The sequence below is a fragment of the Ananas comosus genome, linkage group 11, assembly GCF_001540865.1.
Source record: "Ananas comosus cultivar F153 linkage group 11, ASM154086v1, whole genome shotgun sequence".
Taxonomy (NCBI): domain Eukaryota; kingdom Viridiplantae; phylum Streptophyta; class Magnoliopsida; order Poales; family Bromeliaceae; genus Ananas; species Ananas comosus.
In genome coordinates this window covers 4,202,757-4,221,831 of record NC_033631.1, presented here as the reverse complement: position 1 = coordinate 4,221,831, position 19,075 = coordinate 4,202,757, and the positions used below count along the sequence as shown (strand labels likewise).

General features: G+C 40.5%; 1 protein-coding gene and 1 long non-coding RNA gene across 5 annotated transcripts in view; one reads left to right on the top strand and one right to left on the bottom strand.

The window, feature by feature from the left end:
• LOC109717836 (tetratricopeptide repeat protein 5-like) overlaps positions 1 to 19,075 on the top strand; it is a 119,979-nt gene that overhangs the window by 90,008 nt on the left and 10,896 nt on the right. The window lies entirely within an intron of this gene.
• On the bottom strand, positions 3,728 to 4,846 carry LOC109717839. Its single transcript, XR_002218320.1, has 2 exons — positions 4,253 to 4,846; positions 3,728 to 4,071 (listed from the first exon to the last, which is right to left on the bottom strand). It is a non-coding gene; the product is annotated as an uncharacterized LOC109717839 (long non-coding RNA).

Sequence of the window (19,075 nt, the reverse complement as noted above, 5' to 3'; positions counted from 1 at the left end):
ATAAATAGTTATGATCTATTTGTTAAAAAAATAGCATTCCTATTAATCTATTTTACATTAAAATTAAAATTTGAGTTTAAATTATAAATTAAATTTAATTAATTTTTTATATCAAATTTGAATCAATAATTAATTTTTTTGTTACAGTGGATCAAAATTAAATTTTAAATTTTAAAGTAAATGTGAATTAAATTTCTATGCTTTTAATTTAAAACACATACTTAAATTTGATTTATCAAAAATCAAAAAGTATATAAAAATGTTTTATGTATTTATATATAAAAAAACGAACACGGTAAGATATTGTAAATATTTTCTAATAAAATATAACAAATTAATTTATAAATATAGTTTTTATTGTAAAATTTTGGATATATATAATATACAAATGTATACTGATTTAAAATAAATTATAATAATTGTTACGTGCATTTGCACGTACATTCAACTAGTATATATATATATATATATATATATATATAGAATTAGGTTGGAATACTATTAATAGTAAAACGCTCTTTTTGCTATCAAGTTTTTAACCCTTGAATGAAAAATTGTAGGGTCCTCACTGGGTTAGAGTTGAGTGATCCCTCTAGGAATAGTTCCTGTATTAGTCAGTTAGAGTTGAGTGATCCCTCTAGGGTTGAGTGGTCCCCACTGGGTTATAGTATTTAATCCAATGGTTAGAAATAATGAAAAGAGTTGATCCAAGGCTAAAAAACTGGTAGCAATAATGGGATTTTGCTACTAATAGTAGCCCAGTCCAACTCTCTCTCTCTCTCCCTCTCTCTCTCTCTCTCTCTCTCTCTCTCTCTCTATATATATATATATATATATATATATATATATATATAATTAGGCCGGAATACTATCAATAGTACCAAGTTATTGGTGCTATTGAATTTTTAGCCCTTGGATTGAGAAATATGCGGTTAGGATGATGTGGGCCCCTTGGGGTTGAGTGGGTGGTTGGTTGAATAGTATAATCTAACGGGTAAAAATAATCAAAGGAATTAATCTAACGGTAGAAAACTTGATAGCACCAAGTGCTTGGTGCTATCGATAGCATTGCAGCCGGACTCTCTCTCTCTCTCTCTCTCTCTCTCTCTCTCTCTCTCTCTCTCTCTCTATATATATATATATATATATATATATATATAGAATTGAGCTCCTATGCTTTTAAAAGTACCAAGTCATTGGTACTTGTAAGTTTTCGGCCCTTGGATTAGGGGATGTGCGGTTAGGATGATATAGGCCCCATAGGGTTGAGTGGGTGGTTGGTTGAATAGTATAATCTGGACTATATATATATATATATATATATATATATATATATATAAAGAGAGAGAGAGAGAGAGAGAGAGAGAGAGAGAATGAATTAAAACAGGTTTGTTTAATTGTTGGTATTAGTTTCTGGTAGCTAGAGGAATTGGCGACCGATCAGGGAGAGGAGATGGATGAGTGGCATTTAGGTAATAAGGGGGACGAGGGAGGATATATGTTCTATCTGAGTTTGCTAGGGAGAGGGGAGAATATAAGTACAGTACTTGAACCGAGAGTTCATTGCTTAGGGGTGTCCTTTGAGATCTCCTTTTGGGATCTCTTTCGTTTCTTTTTATGGTATTAAAGTTGGTTGCTGGAGTGTGGTTTTACATATGCATGGCATGGGTGGGTGCATGTGTCAGGGCCCCTCAATATAACATCTAGTTAATAATTTGTTGCTTCTCTAAACTTGATTAAAAGGTTTTGGAAAATGAAACCAATTTATGCTTGATTTACCTCATATAATATATATAACCTTTCTCCAATTCTGTGTGCTACATTTTAGCTTGCCTTGGTAGCATGATTGACTGTTCAACTAATGATCGGATCTATTTAGGAGTCTGGTAAGATTTTCTTGGTCCTACGGATTCTTGTTGCTTTGCTTCTTTTGGTTAAAAAAGAAGCAATCACTCTACTCCAATTAATGGAGAATCTACTGTTTAATTTGAGCTATTATATTGAAAAGATGGAGATTGATGTGCTCACAAGGTTGTGGTCCTCATGGACTGTTTCATTTGCTTAATTTGTCTCCTCATTGAGGAAGGTAGGTTTCTTGTGCTCATTATCCTTTCACCACCTTTTTCTACAACTTAATTAATTAGGTTCTATATATATATATATATATATATATATATATATATAGAATTATGTTACTATACTATCAATAGTACCAAGCCATTGGTACTATTGAGTTTTTGGCCGTTGGATGAAAGGATGTGCGGTTAGGATGATAGTGGTTCCCGGTTAAATTGATAGTGGTCCCCTAGGGTTGAGTGAGTGGTTGGTTTAATAGTATAATCTAACGGGTGGAAATGATCAAAGGGTAGATCTAATGGTAGAAAACTCAATAGTATCAAGGACTTGGTACTATCAATAGTATAGTAGCTGGACTCTATATATATATATATATATATATATATATATATAGAGTCCGACTACTATACTATTATGAGTACGATCGCCCTCGTACTCATAAGTTGTTTTCGATGATAGAGCTTCCAAATCGACGATCCACACCGTTAAACATTATCTAGAGCATTTGAAACATCTAGAAATCAAATTTCATAATTTTTCGACATCATTTACCTTACGATCAAAAGCTCACAAAATTGACAATTTTTAACGGCCGGTATGGAATAGTTGCTAGTTTAACGGTGCAAAAGAATCCGAATAGGTTGAATTTTTGATAGAAAATTCTATTCACTACCTAGATAAAGATTAATAACTCCGATCTTAAATTGAAGGATCCGATCATCCATTTTTAAGACATCGTTCAATTTTGACCGTTCATTTTACACCCGCTTGATGGACTTTATTATGATTTCAAAAATTTACGAAATTTATTTTCTAGAAATTTCAAATACTCTAGATCATATTTAACAGAGTGGATCGTCGATTCGGAAGCTCCATCATCGAAAACAACTTATGAGTACGAGGGGCCCAATACTCATAATAGTATAGTAGCCTTATATATATATATATATATATATAGAGAGAGAGAGAGAGAGAGAGAGAGAGAGAGAGAGAGAGAGAGAGCTAGGCTGGTATACTATCGGTAGCACGGAGGCTACCGAGTTGTTTTCAATGATGTAGGTTCCAAATCGACGATCGGCTCCGTTAGACTTGATCTACACTATTGAAAGTATTTGGAAACTAAATTTCATAATTTTATTAGATCAAATGAGTAATCTAAAAATGAATGGCTGAAAATAAAAATCTCATAAAAAATGATGATAAAAGGCTTGAATTTAAGATTAGATTTACTGATCTTAAAAATAGTGAAAAGAATTTTCTATAAAAATTTCATCAGATTTGGATTGTTTTACACCGTTAAATTCACAAACGCATCAAATCGACCATTAAAATTGTCAATTTTGAGACCTTTTAATCACTAGCCAAATGATGTAAAAAAATTATGAAATTTAGTTTCCAAATACTTTCAATAGTGTAGATCAAGTCTAACGGAGCCGATCGTCGATTTGGAAGTCGTATCATTGAAAACAACTTGATAGCAAGGAGGTCTCCGTTGTCACGCCCCGAAACCGCCAATTTGGTCGGTTTGGGCCCGTACGCAGACACCAAACGAACAGAACCTCCTCTGTTCGCCCAAGGCTCAACAACGACAACAAACATGTATAAAGAAATGTCAGGAAAAATTTCAATATACATGGTTTGCACGAGGGCAAGCAACACAAGCAAGTGTAAGTAAACTAACTAAAGCATTCATATATTGTATCTTGATTACTTTAAATCAAATACAAAGCTTACATAATTATTACATTCATTCTTCCAACATATACATTGCCATCTCTCAAATGAATAATTTACATTTGCTTTCATCAACTATAAACAGATGAAAGAAATAAGGTACAACTATACTCATTGGATGTCCACTATCTATGAAATGCTGTCCATACCACGATCCTCGATCACCCCGCACGAGCTGGAACCTGTATGGTTAGTGGTGTGAGAACTACTAAAAGTTTCCAGTGGGTTCGACTGCCGACCTCGCCGACTCACCCACTAGGTCTATTCAAGCATATGTAGGCAAGAAAAGAGAATAGATAGTAACCAGTTATAACATGTAACTACTACAATGCCTGTACAAAGCTGAAAGAAACAGTAGATAATAGCTGAAATTGATGCATACATGCTGTACATAATTATTACCCAATTAAACTGGTTAACCCTTTGGTTAACAATAACTCACCGACGAAATCCCAAGTATCGGGGAGACGCAAGCTACATCCCGACGGGACTGTCTACTGGGGGAGACGCTAGCTCCTGATCCAGTTAAGATGACTACTCCGGAGCTCATCGTTCAAGGAGGAGCGACCTTCCTTGAACATAAAACTGATGTGAGTATGATCTGATCTGATCTTCCTTTAGAAGATCCAATGAAAGACAATGCCACACTTTATTCTAACTAGCCCTTTATGCTAGTTTCATGGTTTCATGTTTGATGCTAACCAAATCTCGAGTCATGATATCACCAAGTTCACTATTGTTATAGTCCATGCATTCATAGGGTTCTATGTCCACATACTCAGGGACGAAGCCACATATAGTCTGAGGAGGGCCATGGCCCCCCTCAACTTTTAAAATGTTCATTTTTGGTCCTTATATTGCTAAGACTTAAAAGATAAGAAGTTATAGTTAAACAAATATTATAATAGTGGCCTACATGAAAAGTTCTTTAGTGTGTCATGAGGCACAACATGAACGGCAGAGAGTCAATCACCAGAGAAAAAAAGAAAAAATGAAATTGCATGCACCTAATACACCATACATCATACTCGACAAGATTCGGAGTATGTATAAATTACAAATTAAAATTTATCTTGTAAATGTAATATGCTTCATTTGAAAGGTTTTTATATGAAAAGTTATAAATTAAAAATTATAAATTTTGAGTATATATTAGTTATCTAGTAGTTCTAAAAAAAACAGCAGTGTAAAAAACTATATATATATATATATATATATATATNTCCGTACTCCTGAGAGCACAACAGTTCTGATATATATATATGAGTAGGGCTAGAATACTTGTAAAAGTATCATGGGGGTGATACTTGTGTGTTTTTAGCCCTTGGATGGAGAGATGTGAGGTTGAGATGATGGTGGTAGGTGGTGGTAGGTGGAATAGTGTTTAATCCAAGGGCTGTTAATAGTCAAAAAGTAGATCCAATGGCTCGAAACCTAATAGCACCATGATGGTGATACTTGTAAAAGTATCATAGCTCAACTCTCTCTCTCTCTCTCTCTCTATATATATATATATATATATTATACACTATAAAATGTAGATATCTAAAAATTATAGCTTTTGGCCCCTCCACGATTTGAATTCTGGCTTTGTCCCTGCACATACTAATGTTCATAGGTTCTCAATATTGATAGAAATTCAAATATTCAATTATCACTTGCATAAAGCCAGTACCCTATAATGCATGAATATGAGTAATTCATATATAAATACGTTCAATGAAATATCATAGACATAAAGGGGGATTCAATGACTTCGGATAGCACCACCCACATGTAGGGATGCCGAAATACTAACAGCAACGTCTTGAAATGTGTAAACAACTAGCCCCCGCGACTCGATGTAATCGAGGCTAGAATGATGCGTTTCCTAATTAGCGCGTTGTAGATCCGTCGGAATCTCAATCCAAGCTTCCGAGCACGTCAAACCTTCATTCATAGAGGAACAAAAGGGATTAAACTTAAAGTCATATTCGCACTTTTACCAACTTTGCACTTCAACTCCAATTTGTATATTTGTATATACTATCAATATATAGATATGCATAGTCTTACTATTAAATTCTATATCCATCTTACACTTTAGTAACCAAGAATTAGGGACAATTAACATCAACTTAAGCAGGGTTTAGTATAATCCTAGCTCAGATTTATCTCCCAACAACTATTACAAGTATACATATATATATTCACACATGTATATCACATAGAACTGGTTCCATAGAGTTCCAAACACTTAGAAACTTCAACACTTAAGAAGTCCCTTATTTTAACTTTTCTTCACAGCAGGGGACATCTTTCCAACCAGAATTTAAGATTAATTCATCTCATATTTTGCTCTAACCATTCATCAACATGTACATATATATACATATATGCAGTTTTATATAGTTTCAAGTACTAATTTCAGCTTTCACCACCCATTCTACACAAGTTTTAATCCTTTAGAATCCTTTCTTAGGCAGCCACACTTACTCCAGCTGAAAAATAAGTTATTTACCTCAAGTTGTTGCTCAACTAGTTTGCTTTCAGCTCCAACAACCAATAATCTCCAATGCTGAAAATCTGCTCCACCAATTTCCTCACAGCCCACTACAATTTCAGCATGAGCCATTTTCTTGCTCACTACTCTTTTGTGGCAGCTAATATCACTTAATTCAAGAACAGACATCAACTTACCTTAAATCTGATGTTCTATCAGATTGTTCTTAGCTTTCTAAAGCTTTCTTTTCAGCTTGGTGCATCAAAATCTGCTCCGAAATTCTTCTCTAAAAGGCTTTTCCTCACAGCCACTACAAGCTGAGAATGAGCAATTCTATTGCTTACAACTCTCTCTAAAGCAGTTCTAGAGGTTAGCTACCAATAATTCACAGCCCAAACACCTCTCTACATTAAATACCATAACTCCAAAACAGGGAATAAGATTAATCTATCCCTGATTTCATTTCTAACCCATATGCCACAAACATCATGTTCACAAAGAAGTTTTCATGCTTCTACAAGCTTTCACAGCTATAAAACTCCAAATTAGCCTCTTTCCAATGTACATAACTGAATCCTTGATCAAGCTTACCTTAATTAGATGTTCTACCAGGTTGCTCTCAGCTCCAATAGCCAAAAATTCTGCTCGGCAGCTCCTCTCAGCATCAAGCTCAAAATCTGCCCACTTCTACTTCAACCGAGCTCCACCCAACATAGAGAGAGAAAGAGGAGGAAAGAGGTGAGAAGGAGGCTGTGGGAGGAGATGTCTGGTACGTGGGCAGCTGTAGGGGGTGGCAGGGGATAAGATAAGCTAAAAAAAACTGGACTTTAACACCTCTAAATTGCTGAAACTGCAGGTTTCACAAAACAGTCCCTGCAGTTTACAAAACAGTCCCTGCAGGTTTACAGTTCAGTCCCTGCACTAACAGCAGCTGGCAGCAGCAGGTTTTTCAGCTCCTTTTGCGCGTCTAGTTCACTCCGAGTCCATCCCAAAACTTCCAAAACATACCAAACACTATGCCGAAGCTACTAATTAAGCTCGGAAGCAAAATAATTTTATTTTTGCATTATCTTGATCATTTTGATCAAGATTAGCAACATAATCCCACTCCAACATACTACATGGCAGCAGCAGCAATTGGAGGCCTTTTTTGCTCATCTAGTTCACTCCAAATCCATCTAATTACCTCCAAAGCATGCTAAACACTATCCCCAAGCTATCAATTTAGTTTGGGAATACCACATTTACATTATTGCTTCTCTTTGAACAATAAAATTCCGAGTTAACCTTGTAATCCAAAACTCTCTTTCCTTTCACGCTCGGTTTGCTTCAAACACTCAATTGTTCTCAAAAGTCACTCCCACGTATCCAAATTGATTCGAGGACACTACAAATCATCCTCCGGCCTCACTTTGACTTATTTATTTAAAGCTAGCGTCGCAATCCAAAATTCTCAAACGAGTTCGTTTCGCGCCCAATTTGTGCCCGAATACTCAATTACCTCTAGAAATCATTCCCACACGTCCAGAAACACTCTAGAATGATGCACATCCAATTCAAACTTCACTTTAATCTTCCAGATCAAAGTTAGCATCGCAAGCCGAAATTTTTCGTATATTACATCCGTGCTACCGATAGTATACGAGCCTAGCTCTCTCTCTCTCTCTCTCTCTCTCTCTCTCTATATATATATATATATATGTATGAACAGAGTATAAACCAAAAATGTCGCTACTATAATGTATAACCGAGCACCTCATATGCCTGAAAGAACAAATAGTCCAACTATAATGTATAACCGAGCACCTGATATGCCTGAAAAAACAAATAGTCCAATCGATAACTAATCTGTAACCTACCAAATTGGTCCGTGGACTTTCGGCACTGCCCATCACCATAATGCACCGAACCTGATCCACGCGTCTCAATGGACGACCTATCTGGATAAGTATACCCCGCGTCGGTGGCCAAACCGACTCGGTGTTTGTGTATAGTTCCAAATGCAGTGGCAAATCAAATGATATAATCAACCAAATCTCGGCACATAGCCGATAACTGAGGCATAAAGCCAAATGCCTTGGCATATAGCAGATAACCATGGCGTAAAGCTGAATGCCTTGGCGTATAGACATCGGCACCAAAGACCAAAAAGGCTGAATCATAAGAGTATGAATAGAGCCGTGTCACCTAGACCAAAAAAGTCACCCAGGTAGCCATGGAATACAAAGCCTTCTCTCCATGTCAAGTATTTATGCCACTAGATATGCAAGATAGTACAGTATTCTGAAGGGAAAAGTAATAAAACCGACATGTTGAGTAAAAGAAAGAATGAATGTCGTAGAGTGAATAATTTAAGAGATAAAAGGGTAGGAAACCCAGTAATACTGCCTTACCTACTACCAGCTCGAAGCACACACTTATACACCAAATACTTGAGTCCACGACTTCGTCAATGCCTCTGGGCACCAACTGAATCTAGAGATACACACCGAGGGTCAGTGTAAAACACCTATGCGACCACTAAAACCGGCTTACATATATCTACACCGTACGGAAGTGCACCATAATAAACTTGGAACATCGGCTATGTTGCACAGATACGGATACAGTGATACGAGAATTCCTAAAATTTCTAAGATACGATACATAGGTATACTTGAGTAAAATATTATTTTAGGTATATTTAAATATATGTTGATTATATGTAAAGATATACGGACGACAATCGGGATATTTGGATTATATTAAGGAATATATTCTGATGTACATTAACTTGTATAATTATTCTACATCTATTAAAAAAAAAAGATAATCAATCTTATGAAATAGTAATTCAAAAGTATCAACCAACTATCATCCAACTTGATCAAATGATAACAATAAATATTTAGTTGCAAAAGTAGATAATTAGCCATTCAACATATATGTCTATTTTATTAGGTTCTATTATATAAAATAGTAATGAAAGAAAATATGCTAATAATTTAATAGAAGAAAAAAAAAAATTCCTTATGACCTTCGTTAATTAGTGCTAGGTTGACAGATTAGATAAAAGAAAGTAAAAGAGAAGCGGTTAAGGACTAAACGATAGCTTAATATTGTTTAGAGATAGAACGAGAGAGACCGCCTTCAACCATTTAAGAGCAAAGCAAATAGAAGAAATGACAAATTGAAAAGAGATTGGCATTTTGGTCACTCTTTTTTCTTATTCCTAATGGGTTTGGATATGGGCTTTTTGAAAAATTTTGAGTTTCAATCATTTTAGACCAAAAAAGAATCCGACCGTATCCTTCTCGTATCCAAGCTTTATCTGATATTTTTTTATTTTTTAAAAATGCTAGATACTTCATTCCCGTATCGGATAGGTATCGGGCGCGTATAGGTATTCAATACGTTTCCGATATGGGTACGATATAAAATTTGGAGTATTTGTGCTTCAGAAAACATTGGTTTCGCAAATCGACATATGAAACTAGACCAGCCTCTGAGACAACTCTACACAGTCCAACTGGCTCCCAACATCAAACGGACACCACCCACAACATGTAGTCGCCAATAACACGAACCGATGTGATCGAAGCATCGGTTTCTTTAATCGATTTTCGAACCTCGCCCAAACCATAACCTAATCTATCGAGACCTCCAACTAACTCCGTGGAGCGTCTCGAGACATGTCATAAGCCTTCTTAGATCATCCGCTTTCCCAGAACACTAATTTAGGTGTTGGAACAGTCGCACACTTGGTGCGCATCAACGGAAACCCCAGCCGCAAACTAGACCTTCACGTGTTCCAACGTATAACAATTTGGGCATAGGAACCAGTAGAAGGTAGAAGCACACCCTGTTGATTTCAACCAGCGAGAACCCTTCGAAACTCATCCCACAAGTTCCGGCATTTGAGTGTACAATCAGTGCACTGTAATTGCGAAGTTTCTACCCTACAAGTCCCAATTTTGCCGTTTTCAGTAATGGGGCAACACACGACCACATAATCACCCTTAAAGAGTTATTTCGACTTGGAAAGTAACTCCGACAAGGCTCTGGCCAGTAACAAGCATAGCCGCATACTTATAACCCAACAGTTAAGCCAAAAAGGCCTAACACTGTATTCCAAGCACCACTTTGGTGTCGGAATGTATGCACGGCCTGTGATCAGCTTAAGGATGGTTCCATTATTGTAACACCAATACCAAAGTGACCCAAAGTCACTTTACCTACTAGCCTAAATAATCGAGCGATTGGTTTTTTTACCGAACCCTGAAACTCGCCGGGATTTTCGGGAACTCATCAGAACACTTTCGAAACCCACGAAGTGTCCCAGAGGATACAATCCATCACCTAAACCACCTACTGCTCTGATATAACCCAATTTGGGTGTCCGGACAGCAACATATGAAGACAATGTTAAACAGTACGTTATACAAAACCGTATCACATTGGGTTTCTTAAAATGCCAATTTCGGCTCCGAAACTGTCACGCCCCGCGACCGCTACCAATTTGGTCCGGCCCGGGCGCGTCGACAGACGCCGAACGGACAGGACCTCCCCTGTCCGTTCAAGGCTAAACAACCGATCATGTATAAGAATTTACCCAGAAATCAATTCATAAATACACGATCAAAAGCACCACCAGTGCAACAAGACGAGAGCAAGATACAAGTATAAAACANCGGTCTCATCAGAGACCTCCGCAACCCAGCCTGATGGAACCGGTCCCTCCCTGCCAGGGACCGGTCCCTGAGAGCATTTCTGCTCCAGTGCAAGTTTTGCACTGGTGCTCCCACGGACCCTTCCTTAATGCACTTTATGCATTATAAACACCTTCGGACTTTCCGAAGCCTACGCACTCGACAACTAGTCGATTCTGGTCGAAGTCTAATCCTCAAGTTTCGAGAATTCACTTCCTTACAGAAACGCAACACAACCCTCTCGCTATCTCTGAACACATGAGACATCGAGGACAACCTGTCAATAAGGCTCGACAACAAAACATAGGGTATTCACGTTGATTGAACACGAATCTCGAATCGAAACCACGATCGATAGGCTGATTTTGCCGATAATGGCATTGAAACCCTATTTAAGCTCGATCGGACCTAGGTCAATTAGTCTAGAGTTAGCCGTAGTTAGTTCACGCTGCCCGAGGCAACCAAAGTGCTCAAATTACAAGTAACTCCTGAGCATTTCATTATTACATTAATATATGTAAAATTTAGGGTTTTAAGCATGTTACCAAAGATCCTGCTCTTCGGAATCCAATCGACAGTGTAGTCTAGAAGGTCTTGACGTTTACAATGTAGTCCAGAAGGTCTTGACGTTTCGAAACCCGTGCTTGCTGTCCGGAGGACGAACAGTGACTGAGTGCTCTGGAGTGACTTGAACTTCAAGTTCCGAGGGCTATGGGAGCGACGCAACAAAATTAACAATTTGAGGCTGATTGAATCGCAGCGAAGGTAAGCACGACTATCTACAAGCCCTCAGGATGACCGTGCTCACCTTCCGGGTGGTCACCAGTGTTAGGATTGGTCGAAACAGAGAGGTTGGCCAGAAGAAACCTTAGCCCAGGCAGGATAAGGAGCTGGGAGCTATTCAGGCTCCAGCGGCCAGAGGCGGGGCGCGCCAGCAAGAGAGGGCCGAGGTCGACTGCGGTCGGTGGCGGCGATTGCGGTCGGTGGCGGCGATTGCGGCGATTCAAAAGATGAACATATTCTCTCTCTTGGTTCAGGCTCAGATCCCGAGCTTGGGGAGGCACGGTGGTGCCAGGGCTGGCGAGAGGTATTGCCGGAACCCTTGTGGCTCGGCGGTGGCGGCGCAAGGCGGCACGGCCGAGAGGAGGGAACTGGGGTTCACACGATGTTTGGAGAGAGAGGAGAGGGAAATATGAAGCTTGGGGGTTTTTGGCTAGAGCCCTGGCGGTAGGAGCAGGATGCCGAAAGTCAGGGAGACCGGCGGCGACGGGGACGAGGGGAGCGATGGCCACAACCATAAGAGAGAGAGCCCGAGTGGTATATATATGTGGATCTAGAGAGCGAGGAGGAGAGTAAAAGAGCATGGCCGGGCTCGTTGTCGGCCAAGGAGGTCGCCAATGGTGATTGGCGCACCATTAGAGGTGGCTAGGTAAGAGGGGAGGGAAAAGCAAGAGAGAGGATCTAGGGTTAGGGTTTCAAAACCCTAATTGCCTCTTTTATTTTATTTTATTTTTGCAAAATTGCAAATAAGCACTCCAAACTCAATTTTGATTATTGAAAACTCCCCAGAGCGTGTAATATGCACAGTACCACCTTCCTACTGCGTTCCGTGCAATCTGATATATAAAATATCACGTCTTTTCCAAAAGTACCCCCACTCGATTTTTCTTTCTCAATCTTCGACTCTGTGCCATTTTGCACAAGAATTTAAGAATTTCGTGAAACTTGAATCCACAACGTTCCTCTCTGAGTCTACTTTAATATTAGTCTTTCCGCTCGCCGAAAGATTTCACACATGAAATGATAGCCTCTTCGCAAAGTGCTCATTTTTCTCATGTTGTAAGAATTTCACTTTAGTGCTCCATACTTTTGAGTTTCTTGTCAAGAACTCCTTACGCACCGTCCCGACCTTTATCGCCGTGTCACCTGAAAAATGGTGGGGAGTGAGAACATGTAAACATGTTTCTCCTTCCAGTGGGTACCACAAGCCGACGAAGGCGAGGAGTACTCTTCGGCGAAAGAAAGAGAAACAATAGTAGTAATAGAGTAACAACTGGTAATAAACGAAATGATAACCGCTATTGTAGGATAGAGTAGAAATCAACAACTATGCAAAATCAAAATATGTACTGAACTGCTACTGCCAATCAATATATATATCTTTCCACTATTGTAACGAACAACGGAATATATCAATGCATCAAATGGGTGAATAGTACCAACAACCAAACCAACTGCCATATTGGTCAAAAGACCTCAGGCTAAACCACATCCTGCTCGCCTACCTGGTAGATAACCCTAACAGGCACCTTGTAGTGCTCACGGGTCGAAAGTACGACCACTTTTTCGGAAAAGAACACCCTCTTGCAGTGGATCAGACTGCCGGTGTATGTGAAGCTGCTCACGAGCTGTGGTAATCAATATAATATGCTCAATAGCCCACAACGGCAACTAGCCGAAAGATCAATCCATAAATGTCTGATAGAATCAGGTCTACTGTTCCGAAGGAAATGTCACCATGTCACTGACCTACAAGGTCTATATAACCAAGTCACCATGTCACTAACCTATAAGGTCTATAATATCAAGCCATACAATAGATCACTAGAGATGTCATCGACCGCGAGGTCAACTAATGTCAAATCATGTTATGTGCGAATACGAGTGTCACCGACCACAAGGTCAATTTATTTCATATCATTTACTATGATCATGCCAAAACAGAAGTTCTACCGACTACAAGGTCAACTAATGTCAAATCATATAATATACTACTAAGGGGTCACCGACCACAAGGTTCAACCATATCAAACCATGCAACATGCAAGGAATGCCCACCGACATCAAGTCAACTAATGACAAGTCTACTACGAGTGTCACCGACTATGAAGTCTACTAATGTCAAGGTCATCTACTATGAACATATTATGGATGACTCAATCATTAGGAACACCGCTCTACTATTAGCTCATGACCATATGAAATAGGAGTAAATGTAGAGTGACTAACTATAAAGTCAAGTGATGTACGAAAGCTCAAGCAACATCAAATAAATGGAAGGAGATAACAAGGATGGAAATCACCGAGTAGGCACCACTTTACCGACTTCGGATCGAAGTACCTACCTCTACCGTCGAATGAAAGCAGGTCATCGACACCCCGTCGATGTGTAAAAAGGGTAAAAGAGCATACCCTCTTGGGTTGTATTAATAAATATATATAGTACAAGAGATTGTCTTACTATAGTAACAATGACTACTAGGATTACATACTATATAATCCTACTCTATAGAAGGCAATAATACTACTCTATAGAAGGCAATAATACACAGTATCATAATATAGATAAACTATACAAATATATCGTAACATCCCCTCGCAAGCTAAGCATCCAGTGGTTGGGTGCGAAGATTGAGCCGCAATATCGAAAACCTAGAGGGTGACGGGCTTGATGAAAATATCGGCAAGTTGCTTGTTAGAAGGGATATGAATTAAGGCCAAATCACCAGATTGAACTTCTTCCCGCAAGAACTGATGGTCAAGTTCAATGTGCTTCATGCGAGCATGGAGAACAGGATTGGCCGCAAGGTAGGTGGTGCTGAGATTATCGCAATAAATACTGATAGAGCGCCATAAGAAAACACGAAGGTCACGAATGAGACGACGAATCCAGACTGTCTCAGCAAGTGTGTAGGCTACAACACGATACTCCGCTTCAGAACTAAAACGAGAAATGGTGGGTTGTTTCTTACGGACCAGGAGATAAGATTTGGTCCGAGAAAAATGCAATATCCAGAAATAGAGCGACGTGTGTCTGGGCAACCAGCCCAATCAGCATCAGCGAAGGACACAAGAGAAGGATTGTCGCAATGAGAGATAGGAAGGTCATAAGACAGCGTCCCCCGAATATAACGCAGAATACGCTTGACCGCTTGCATGTGCCGTTCACGAGGTGCATGGAGATACTGGGCAACAAAGTTGACGGCATATGAAACGTCCGATCTGGTGAAAGTGTGATACTGGAGAGCACCAACTATCTGACGATAAGTGTATGGATCCTCGAGAAGACGCCCCTCATGGAAAAAGAGACGAGACGTTGGCGAAAGAGGAGTAGAAACGGGCTTACTGTCAAGAAAACCATGTTGCTGAAGCAGTTGATGCGCATATTTTTGTTGAGATAGATGAAGACCAGAGGGGGAGCGATGAACCTGAATACCCAAAAAATAATGCAGCGGTCTGAGATCCTTCATGGCAAATTCGCGTTGTAAAGTGGCGATAAGAGCATCGAGAAGATATGAGGAACTGCCGGTAACAATAATATCATCAACATACAAGAGAAGAACAAGAGTGCCAGAGGAGGAATGACAAACAAACATCAAGGGATCAGCAGTACTGCCAACAAAACCAATCTTAGAAAGAAAGGAGGTGAAGCGCTGAAACCGAGCCCGAGGAGCTTGTTTGAGACCATATATCGCTTTGCGTAGACGGCAAACGTGGCTCGGAAGCGAAGGATGCACAAAGCCAGTTGGTTGTTTCATATAAACCTGCTCAGAGAGAGTGCCATGAAGAAAGGCATTCTTCAAATCAAGTTATCGGAGAGACCATCCAGAGGAGAGAGCGACCGAAAGAAGAGTACAAATAGTGGTCGACTTGACAACCTCAGAAAAAGTCTCATCAAAATCAATGCCTTGTTGTTGTTTGTAATCCTGAGCAACTAGTCGAGCTTTGAGACGCTCAAGAGAGCCATCCACGTTCTGTTTGACTTTGTAGACCCATTTACAGCCAATAAGATTGACGGAAGAAGGAGCAGGAACAAGCTCCCAAGCATCATTGGTGAGTAATGCATCAAATTCTTCAGCCATGGCAGCATGCCAACCTGCATCCTGAAAAGCTTCATGAAATGTGGTAGGCTCAGTAGGAAGAGTAATATGTGTAGAACTAGGAAGGAGGTAGAGCCGGCAAAATTCTTCGTCATAGATCGAGTAAGCATAGTGTCACGCCCCGCGCCCCGCCTATTTGGTCCGGTTCGGGTGCGCCGACAGACCGCCGAACGGACAGAGTTTTTCCCTGTACGTCCAAGGCGTCGCAATCGATACAATACAAGTGGTTCCAAACAGGAACGGTATTCATACAACAATTGCATAAGGGAGTATCAAAAACATAACACATCCTATGTTATTACAACCATTCACATTTTATGCGTTTTTACATTACACTTCTAAATGCAATTAAGTTACTACATCATTTATTTACAATTTTGAATACATTCTGTTCTTTTCATTTCCTTCTACCCCTAGGCTGTGCCAACTCGGGATACCTCTATCTCGGTCTCGATGGTAGGGCGCTATCTACGGAGATAGGCCTTTGTCTCGCGCCGCCGCGCCGCTCACGTGCGAACCTGTAACACCCCAAACAACGTGGGGTGAGAACCAACTCCATAGTTCCCAATAGGTACGGCCACCCAAGGAAAGAGCTCGACCAACAGGTCCAAAGGAGGCAAACACATGTTAGTCCAATAAGCAGATAGATATATATATTTATCTTAAATATGCAACTAACATTACCATGCCTTGCCTCACAACTATAACGATGCCATGCTATATGCAACATGAATATATGCAACAACCAGTAGATCTATTGATTCTACTTTCAGTCTTGCTAACTTTAGCTCATGTCATCCAACTCTAAGGTTTCTATTACCTTAGGTTTATCACATTTACCACTAGCCCTCAAGGTTCTATCTACCTTATTCTAGTTAGCCACCCGACTCGGCCTCGAGTAAATCAACCGCGGATAACCAGCGCTCTTCCCGGCTCGAGGTGAAGGAACCTGTCACATGCACCTCAGCCTGCAAGCCAAGAACCACATCGCCCAACGGTCCGCTTGAAGGTCCGTGCACAGTGGTCAGGGATCCCCCGGTGGGAGTGGAACATGCCGCATACACCCACAGCCGAGATCCCCGATAGGGTGAGGAACATGCCGCATACACCCTAGCGCTCTCTGTTCTTGCTTAGTCACAATCCTCGAAGTTCTTCCGGTGGGAGAGGAACATGCCACATACAGCCGCAGCCAAGAACTATCGAGCTCACAAGTCCTGGGATTCCGGAATCCACTTCACATAACTCAAGGGTTGGTCTCAAACCTATATTATCGACCTAACCAGGTCCAATGCACTTTCCACCCTAGGTCCAACTGACTCTAGGTCTAATACCTCGATTACATAACCTAGGTTCACTTTAACTCTATGTCCAGTTCACAACCTATGTTCACAACACTAGGTTAATGCCACACACCAAGGTTTAGTTAACTCTAGGTTCATTCTCCACCTATGTTCTTTAACACTAGGTTAGATGCCACTCATGATTCATCCTAGGTTCAACAACACTAGGTTCGTACCCAACCTATGTTTATTAACACTAGGTTCGTATGTCATTCTTGTCCAACCTATGTCCATGACACTAGGTTCAATACAACCTAGGTTTACTAATACTAGGTTCAATGTCATCTATATCCGACCTATGTTTATTAACACTAGGTTAATGCCACTCGATCTACTTGACATCCTATTTGTTATATCGAGTCCATATGCACATGCATCTTATCTAGCATTTATGTCCTTGACATACATTCTTTGCATTATGCTTACTATGTTATTATGCCTCTCCTAGCATCATATAATCATGCATTCATGTAATTAGCTAGCATATATTCTACAAGCATATAAACATTTGCATGCATCTATCCACTAGCATATATTTACATAATGCTAACATGCCCTTATGCACATACATATGCATCAACAAGAATTTGTATTCCGCTTTGACATACGGGGCAACCTAGTCGTTTCGGTAAGCACAACCCACCTTAACTTATTCTCCGATTGCTCGTAGTCACTTGCAATCGGCCGCCCGCGGCACCTGTTATCCGACTCGGCCCACACTTGCAATTGCGCACCAACCATGCGCCGAATCGCGGCCCCGAAAATTATAGGTCTTCGTTTTGTTGTTACGGTGCTCAGGATCCGATATCGTGATTTTTGGATGTCGCCTCAGCCCTCCAGGCGAAAACGAAGCTAAATCCTTCGTTTCTTCAATACTTTCGCACCGGCTCGACGAATCGTCGAACCGACTTCGCCAATGCGTTCATATGCCTAGCAATTAGGTTTACGGAGGGTCAATTAAGATCAAACCCAACTATTTACAAAAACCCCAATTCGGAGCCCTAGTTTGCAACTATGCAAGAATCCCATACAAAACCTCTAGATTCAAGCATGGATCAACTCCTTAGCATGCTAGGGTTCCACTAAATCTAATTCTAGGAATTAAAAACCCATCTCTAAGGATCTACCATTAGAGGGCTAAGAAGCTTACCTCTTCAAGCTTCTCCAATGGCCAAAGGAAGGAGATGAAGGTGAAGCTCCATCTTCTTAGCTTCTTCTCCTCCTTCTACTTCCTCTTTTTTTTCTTTCCCTTCTTCTTCTTTCTAGAGAGAGAGAGGAGAGAAATGGTGAGGGAGTGAGGGAGTGAGGGAGAAATGAGAGAAGAGAGAGAGAAGCCCCTCTCTTAACCCCTCACATGGCCATTTTACACATAAGCCCCTCAACTTTGTCCCCTATACACTGCTCAGACTGGGCAGATTTCGTGCTCGGGAACCAGTCTCTCCAGCCAGGGACCGGTCCTCGAGAGCACTGCCCCAGCCTTTCTCACACACGGGGACCGGTCTCTCCCCCAGAGGGACCGGTTCCCGAGAGCAGCTCTCTCGCAGGACACTCTGCTCCAACTCCTACGCGTACGGGTACCGGTCCTTGCTCGAGAGATCGGACCCTGGAGGACCGGTCCTTGCCCGAGACACCGGTCCCCGAGAGCAGTCCAGCACAGAATGGGCACTTGCCCATTTTTCACGCGTATGTGGACCGGTCCTTCAACTCGGACCGGTCCCCGAGAGCACAAAAGCTGCAGTCTTGCAGACTTGCTCCAGCTTGCTCTCGAAGATCTCCAGTACTGCACTTTATGCATTTACGACGCCTTCAGCCTTTCCGAAGCGTACCCAACCAACAACAGGTCGATTCGAGCGAGGTTCAACACTCGCATGTCGA